This window comes from Lemur catta, chromosome 15 (genome assembly GCF_020740605.2).
Source record: "Lemur catta isolate mLemCat1 chromosome 15, mLemCat1.pri, whole genome shotgun sequence".
NCBI lineage: Eukaryota > Metazoa > Chordata > Mammalia > Primates > Lemuridae > Lemur > Lemur catta.
In genome coordinates, this window is record NC_059142.1 from 12,436,338 (window position 1) to 12,444,295 (window position 7,958).

The 7,958-nt window shown below is 42.9% G+C and overlaps 1 pseudogene; it reads right to left on the reverse strand.

Annotated features, from left to right (window-relative positions):
* Positions 1–2,989: 2,989 nt before the first annotated feature.
* Positions 2,990–3,119, reverse strand: LOC123621290 (annotated as a pseudogene).
* Between the last annotated feature and the right edge of the window lie 4,839 nt (positions 3,120–7,958).

Genomic DNA, 7,958 nt, shown 5'->3' on the forward strand with positions numbered 1-7,958 from the left:
AACAAGGACCTGTCTATAATCAATCCCAAATTTTCTTTTCCTGCTGCCTGCTATCCAGTCAATTCCTTCCCCATTCATTCATCTGCTTCATTCATTCCACAAAAATGAGTTCCTACTGTGTTGTTACAAGAGCAATTGTATCCTCAATTCAGCCTGAACCATAAGTTCAGAGGTCTTTTTGAGTGCCAGCCCTCAGTGTTCTGCAGAAACTGAAGAAGTAATTCAAGCAATAAAACTAAATTGGATGCAGTGAGCTTTGATGTCACTGCACTCTAGCCCAGGTGACACAGAGAGACCCTGTCTCAAAAAAACAAAACAGGCCGGGTGTGGGGGCTCATGCCTGTAATCCTAGCACTCTGGGAGGCCGAGGTGGAAGGACTGTTTGAGCTCAGGAGTTTGAGACCAGCCTGAGCAAGAGCGAGACCCCATCTCTACTAAAAACAGAAAGAAATTAGCTGGACAACTAAAAATATATATAGAAAAAATTAGCCGGCAATGGTGATGCATGCCTGTAGTCCCAGCTACTTGGGAGGCTGAGGCAGAAGGATTGCTTGAGCCCAGGAGTTTGAGGTTGCTGTGACCCAGGCTGATGCCACAGCACTCTAGCCCGGGCAACAGAGTGAGACTCTGTCTTTAAAAAAAAAGAAAAACTAAGTTGGAATTTTGTTTTGGGGATTTTTTTTTTAGGTTGTATCCCAGTGGTCAAAGGCCCCACCCTTGATGACTATCGTGGCCAGAGGAGAGAGAGGCTTGGTGGGAGCCTGCTAGTATATCAATCCTGCCACAACCTTATCTTTGCCTGACATATATGATATTCTTGTTCCAACGGGTGTCTTCTTAGTTAAAAGTTATAAATCTTCTGTTAGCTGGGATTTTTGCTTTTGACTGGAGAGAAAGAAAGAGGTAAGTATTAATTCTAGAATCTAATGCTTTAGCAGCTAAGTAGGAATTAGCAGAGGTGGCCTATGCTATAGAGATTCAACTAAGGGCCATGAATGGACACAGGTGGGAATCAGGGAAGAGACAAGCCCAGGAATGGGATAAGGGACAGAGTTCATGTCAGGGATGGAACCTGTGATTTGGTGACACAAAAAGCTGAAATTCACAAACAACTATAAAACACATTAGTGAAAGAATTGGGGAAATTCAAAGATGGACAACATATTGGTAATAGTATTCTCTCGGTTTGTTAAAATTCTTGACTGATGATTGTATCATGATTGTGTAAGAATGTCCTTAACCTTGGGAAATATTAGATAAATACTTAGGAATGTAGAAGTATTTAAGATTAAAGCATCATGATGATGCAATTTACTCTCAAATGATTCAAGAAAGTTCAAATATAGAGAAAGCAAATGTGGCAAAATATTAATAATTGATTAGTCTAAGTTAAGGGTATGTGGATATGTTGTACTGCTATTGGTAACTTTCTACAGATCTCAAAATATTTGGGGAAAAAAGTTAGGAAGTCTTAAATTTTTTTAAAAGCTTAACTTTGTTTGCTAAGTGTGAAGATCAAAATGTCCTGCTTCTTGGCTTTAGCCACTTAGGATTGGTGGAGCTTCCCAATCACCTTTCACCAGAATGTCTGTCCTGCAGACTGCCCAGAACACAAGCACTGTTCTCCAAAGCTCTCCTAATACCCTCCTACCTTCCCACCACTCTCACCTACTTCATGGACTTAGCAGCTTTTTGGGCTCCCACTGAACTCTGAAATAATTGTATAGCAATTTCACTTCATGGTACTTTATCCATTCACCTTTCTCTTTCCCAGGAGACTGAGGGATCCTCAGAGACAATGACTGTAGTTTTCATTTTTGTTATCTCCAGCACCTAGCATAATGTGTGGCCTGCAGGAAGTACTATATACGTGTTGTGGAAGGAATGAGTGAATGAATGGCTCTCTGGATGGACAGATAAATGCGGATGGTAGCTGGAGTATGACAAATGAAAGCAAGGCTGGTTGACAGGGTCTGAAAAGAACAAAGTGCAAATGGGTTTAGATGCTCACTGTTCGAGGTCCAAAAGCACTGTGCTTACCACATGGGAGCTGGGGGAACAGAGGATATGGCAGCTTGAAGGAGCTGGGGGTCAGAAAGGTGAAGATATCTGGAGCAAAACCGAGTTAAAGTGTTGGGAAACATCCAGAACAGCATGAGATTAGGGAGACAAGTATAATCATGAAGGACTGGACACAGGAAGCTTCCTCTTGAACTCGGAATCACACACAGAAACATTTCAATTACTTCCCATTCACTGATACCTCCTTTATGTGAAGCATTTTGCTAGAAACCACAGGGGGAAAAGAATGCCTAATAACCCCTGTCCGGAGGGTACTACAGATGTGTTACTATTTAGGGAGATCCACTGGGCAAGTTGCAGGAAGGTCAACTCATCCAGTGTTTGAAAACATATTTCCACCTGGGCCTAGGCAGGTACAGTCTGGAAGTGAGTGAACCAGGCCCAAGGGCTGAGGATCAATGTGACCCCACAAAGGCTGGGGACATGGCATCCTGTGGGCTCCACAGAATCTGTGCTCTGAGAGTTATCCCTCAAAGTCTCTTTGGCTTGCAAGGGGCAATGGGGGCAGCAAGGGGGATGGGGGATGAGGAGGGGAGAAGGAGCAGTTCCAGGGGTACCTTATAGCCCCAGCCCATTCTTTTGTGTGGTTGTATTCAGTCTTTTAAGAGGGAGCAGGCAGGGACAGGTTGCGTGAGATGAACACTGAGTAAAAGAAGAGCAGCTGGGAGACCTGAGCCTGAGTGGCTAAGGCTCCCCCACTGGAACTCAGTTTCTAAATCGTCTCCAGCAACACACACACAACTAGGTGGAGAGGGGGCCTCCCCAGCCTCTTGCAGAGCTTAGCCCTCTGCAAGTGCTTATCTCCCACTGTCAGTTCCTCTGAGGAGGACCACAATCATCCACGTTTGTGATACCTGCCAGAACCCAGCAGGGATTGCCCCTCAGTTATTCATTCAGTCATTTGTTCAATGGTTCATTCATTCAGTAGTTACTAAGCCCTTACTACATACCAGGAATTTGGAAAGAAGACACATCAGATGTTAAACTGATAAGAACAGATATTAAACTTGACCTTAGCTAAAAGGCCAAGAACAAATGTTTGTTTTAATTTTTTATTTTTAGAGAAGGGGTCTCACTCTGCTGCCCAGGCTGCTGGAGTGCAGTAGCACAATCATAGCTCACTGCAGCCTTGAACTCCTCATACCAGCAATTTGGGATTGAAGATAAAGCGATAGACAAACCAAAAACAAAGTGTCTGCTCTAAATAGTACTTACATTCTATTGGGAGGAGACAACCTAAACATTAAACTATATCAGGCGCTACAATATATAATATTGTACAATATATAATCTACAATGTTAAGTGCTACAAAGTAGGGGAGCAGGTAAGGAGCTAATGAGGGGACATGGGGGCAGAAGGGGTATTTTAGACAAGACAGCCAGTTAAGGCTTCTCTGAAAACATCAAACCTCTGCCTCTGTTGGGGTGCCCAGGGCCCAGAGGCCTGAGATCTGCCTAGAAGCTCAGGAAGCACATGAGACAGGCTGAGGAGTGGCCCCTCCCTGGCAGACAGAAACCATTAAGACAACATGCCAGGAACTGAGCAGGGCAGGAAGTGGGGTGGCCACAGCCCCTGGGCCAGTGGTGGGTGCGGTGGCAGAGCACAGCTAGTAGCCTCACTGTGCCATCTTCTCTCCTTCCCTTCATACCCGCAATCATGTTCTTCCCCTCATCTCACCTCCCAACATTCCCACTGAGTTCTGCCCCAACACCCTCTGAGACTGCTCACCCTGAGGCCGCCAACTGTTGACAGATCCAATGGACATTTCTCAACAGCACTGATGTTTTCTCCCTCCTGTTTGAAGTTCTTTTCGTCTTTTCTGGGACACGGCCCTCTCCAAGTCCTCTTCACACTCCTTGAAGGGGCTCCTCTTGACCCTAAAATGTGGTGTTATCTGGGTTCCACACTCAGCCACATCTCTTTTCACTCTAATCATCCTCATTGGGTGACTTGCCCCCTCCCAAATTCTCAGCCCTGAACCTTCTCCTGAACTCCTAGCCCCACATACCCAGCTGCTTGTCACTCCAGAGGTACTGTTCACTCAAAATGTTCTACATGATTATCAGATTGTGAATTCCTTTGGAGAGGCATCTTATACAAGATATTTCCCCAATGCCTAGTACCCTGCTTGTACACCATAAGCACTCAACAAATGCTTAAGTCGTTCTCCCTTGCCCTTCTCCAATCCCCAGACCACTCCTATCTTGGCTATAGGCCCTTCATTTGGGGGATTATCTATAGTTTCCAGCTACCTCATCTCCCAAAGCCCCATCTCCAGGGGAGGATAAGCAGTAAAGACACTCACAAATCTTACTGAGAATGACAACAGAAGACTAAAGGCCCAGGCTGGGCCACCAGCTATTTCTGGGGAAAAACAAAGACTGGGAGACTGCTCAGCCCCACCAGCCATTGGCAAGAGTACCAGAAACTGAAGCAATCATGACCAAGTGGCAGGCAAGCCCAGGATGAAAGGCCAAATGGCACTGTGACATGTCAGAGCAGCTCAGCCTCTCCATCCCAACCCATGGGTCCTGCCCAAAGCTGGACTTCACCAGACTCCACCCTGGGGTGAGAAACCTGCAGCCTCAAGGCCACATGTGGCCCTCTGGATCCCCAAGTGCGGCCCCTCGGCCAAATCCAAACTTCATAGAACAAATCCCTTTAGTAAAAGGATTTGTTCTGTAAAATTTGGATTCAGTCAAAATGCCACACTCAAGGATCCAGAAGGCCACATATGGCTCCAACACTGCAGGTTCCCCAGCCCTCTCGGGCTTCAACTCTCCTCCATGGGTATAAAGCTGATCAAAAATAGATTAAGTCACCTCCCTCCTCAAGGATAAACTTTGAAGGAATCCCTGCAACTTAGAACAAAGCCCAAACTCCCGAGCACAGCTTTTGAGGCCCTCCACCACCTGACCCCCACAAACCCATCCTACCACATCCCCATGCTCCCTTAGTATATCACCTGCTCCTGTAAACTGAGGCAGGAAGCCTCTCTTAAGCCCTCTACCCGCCTCTGAATTCCCCTACTTCTGCTCAGCCACATCTTTCTCTTGCACTCACACAACTGAGGAGCCAACACTCTGCCCCTGTCCACAAGCACACTGTGAAAGACTGCTGAAGAGCTTGCTGAAGAAAATATGCTGTCCATATTTCCCCAACTGCCAATCCAGAACTCCATGACTGGTCCAAAAGGCCCTGTTCTGAATTGCAGACCTATTTGGCCCCTACCAAATATTTTTTTCCCTAAGACAATCAAGCCAAAACACACCTTAATAATTCTTCCTACCAGATATTGGAACATATCATAAAGGCACAATAAATACATGTGCACAGGCAGATCAATGGATTAGAACATACAAGGTCAAGAAACTGATCCAAATACATATAGGAATTTAGAATATAATAAAAGTGGTGTTTCAAATCATGAAAAGATGGATTGTTTACCAAATGACATTTGGACAAAATAATAAATTTGGATTTATACCTCATGCCTTACACTAAGATAAATTCCAAATGGATGAAAGCTTTCCATGTAAAAACTGAAACCATGAAAGTATTAATATTACAAAATATCATAAAAATATTAAGATAAAATGTGAGACTCCTCCAATAATCTTCCAAGATATTTAAAAAAAATATCATCCAAACCCAGGAGCTTTAAAAGAATGATAAATTCAACTAATAAAAATAAAAATTTTCAGCATGGCAAAAAAACACTGTAAGTAGTCAAAAGACAAAAACTGCTAAAAAAATGCAACTCTTATTATAGACAAAGGGCTTATTTTCCTAATATATAAAGAGCTATGAAATGAGAAAAATATCAACAATTTAATAGGCAAAGGATATGAACATTTCACAGAAAAGGAAATTCAAAGAGACCTTAAACATGAAAAGAGACTCAAACTCTTTCATAAGAGAAGTGTAAATTAAAACACACTGACATGCCAATTTCCATTTAACGCATTGGCAAAGATCACAAAGTCTGTCATCACACTTTGGTTTGGAGAAATACCCATATTCTCGTGGGAGCAAAAATTGATACAACATCCAAGAAATGAGTCAGCATTTCTACTTCTAACAATTTATCCTAAAAATACTCATTTATGTGAAAAATGACATGTACAAATGTCATTTGTACACATGTACCTGTCTGTTTTGTGGCAATAAAAGATAGCTAAATATTCATAAATCAGGGACTGGTTAAAAAAAATTATGGTATAATGAGATTCTAGGCAGCTACCAAAAAGAGAATGAGGAAACTCTGTATGAACTGAAATGAAATGATCTTCAAAATTCTGCCAACTGCACCTTCAAAAATTACCTAGAATCCAACAACTTCTCTACCACCTTGGTGGAAGGCATCATCTCTCCTGGCTGAATTAGCCTCTTAACTGGTGTCTCTGCTACCACCCTTACTCCCTTTTGTCTAGTGGTCAGGAGCAGTCGGATGGATCCTGTTGAAACATAAATTACACTGTGTCGATCCTCTGCTTACAACCCTCCAGTGGCTTTCCACCTCGCTGAGTAGAAGTCATACACCCCACGTCGTTGCATCATCCGAGTCCCCCTTCCACCCTGCTATCTCTCTACCTCATCTCCCTTTTTTCAGCCTCACTGGCCTCCCTGATGTTCTTGAACACACCAAGAATGCACCTGCTTAAGGATCTTTGTACTTGCTGTGCCCTCTGCCTGGGTAACTCTTCCCCTAGAACTCTGCACAGCTCTCTCTCAACTCCTTAGGGCCTGTATTCAACATCATCTCAGCAAGAGCTTCCTTGACCACTATACTTAAAATTGCACAAATACACACATGAAGAAATGTAGTAACATGGTAGACACATGGTTGTTCTCTATAATTTTTTCAATTTCTCTGAATGTTTGAAATTTTCGTCCTAAGATGTTGAAAAACACACCCACACAGACATCCCCCTTTCCTTGCTTTATTTTCCCACTGTGCTCCTCACCATCCAACATATTTACTGATCTTGTTTATCATCTACCTCCACCACACACATTTAGAATATAAATCCCATAATAGCAGGGCAGGGATTTCTGTCTCATTTTGTTCACTGCTCTATCTCCAGCTTGTAAAAGAGTGCCTATCACTGCCCAGATCAAATTCCTGGTTTTGATATTGCACGATAATCACCTGAGATGTAACCATGGGGGAAACTGCGTGAAGGGCACCTTGTCACCCCCACCTTCTCAGTACCATCTCTGCAACCCCCTGTGGAGCTATAATTATTTCAAATATATACGTTGAGAAGACAGTGCATAGTACATAATCGGTACTCAACATTTGGTGAATTTAAAAATCCCCATGACAGTGAAATTAAGTGATTTCTCTTAAGTGATAATATACTCCATTGTATACAAAATAAAAGGAAGAATTTTCATACACATTTGATTTTATACATATACGCATACATTCTTGGAAGAATATATAAAAGCTGATCATACTGGCTGCTCTAGGTAGAAAATCTGGGTGTAGAAAACGGATGAGATGACTTTTCAACAAACTTTTTGCACCATGTGAACATATTATCAATTCAGAATACCATTAAATTAGAAAAATTTCTATTCTATCTTCTTCCTCAGAGTCAAGGCCCACTTCACCTTATAGTTTCCAGAAATCAGGTTCTTTCCCTTTTTGAAAAATCACTATTGTAGTTCTCACACTTCTGCATCCTTGAACTCACAGTGATCCTTAAGCCTTCTTAAGGCCTTCTCCACCTAAAAGAAACTCCTCTTAAACTTGACTCAAAGAAAAAACAAAACAAACAGCTATAAAACATTTACAGCTCACACCTGTAATCCTAACACTGTGGGAAGCCAAGGGGGGAGGATCACTTGAGGTCGAGTCTGAGACCAG